The sequence below is a fragment of the Amphimedon queenslandica genome, unplaced genomic scaffold (genome assembly GCF_000090795.2).
Source record: "Amphimedon queenslandica unplaced genomic scaffold, v1.1 AMPQUscaffold_10461, whole genome shotgun sequence".
Classification (NCBI taxonomy): domain Eukaryota; kingdom Metazoa; phylum Porifera; class Demospongiae; order Haplosclerida; family Niphatidae; genus Amphimedon; species Amphimedon queenslandica.
This window is the reverse complement of record NW_003549275.1, coordinates 6432-7020: the sequence shown is the minus strand read 5'-3', so window position 1 is coordinate 7020 and position 589 is coordinate 6432. Positions and strand designations below refer to the sequence as shown.

Here is a 589-nt window from a genome sequence, read left to right as displayed (position 1 = left end):
TTCACAACTATACTTAAACATCATACTCGTTTTTAAATTATTTTCAATAGAATTGTCCGACTGTGGAACAAACTCAACCCTCTCTAAGTCTCATATCTTACTCTCCCTTCCACTTGTCCTGTGTGTTGTAAAACATTATATAGTAATAATAATAAAATAATGATGCTTAAAATGTCACAATTCATGATATCAGATATGTGATGTAAACAATCTTCATCTTGCACTTATGGTCAAGTGCCTGCATAGATACTATGGTGCCTGATAGTCCTTTTGTATTAATTCTTTAACGTAGCTATCAAAAAAGTCACAAAATATTATTCTCTTGACCTACACTTTTTGTCCTATAAAAAGAACAACAGATATTAATCTAGCAACCTTAAGTGTTCTCTTGACTTGCTCTTTTTGTCCTATAAAAGAACATCTTATAATCTATCGGTATAAACAGTAATTATGATCGCTCGAGCGCAGCAACCAGCTCCACCCGAGTTCTAATCCAGCCCCACCCTTGTTATAAGGCTTCGACCACAAAAATTTAATCAATTTGAAGTGAGGAATGTGCTGCTGCAAAATGTGCTGCTAACTTCAGCGG

The 589-nt window shown here is 34.8% G+C and overlaps 1 long non-coding RNA gene across 1 annotated transcript; it reads right to left on the bottom strand.

Annotated features, from left to right (window-relative positions):
• Positions 1–103: 103 nt before the first annotated feature.
• On the bottom strand, positions 104–589 carry LOC109590134 (uncharacterized). Its single transcript, XR_002189167.1, has 2 exons — positions 376–589; positions 104–292 (listed from the first exon to the last, which is right to left on the bottom strand). It is a non-coding gene; the product is annotated as an uncharacterized LOC109590134 (long non-coding RNA).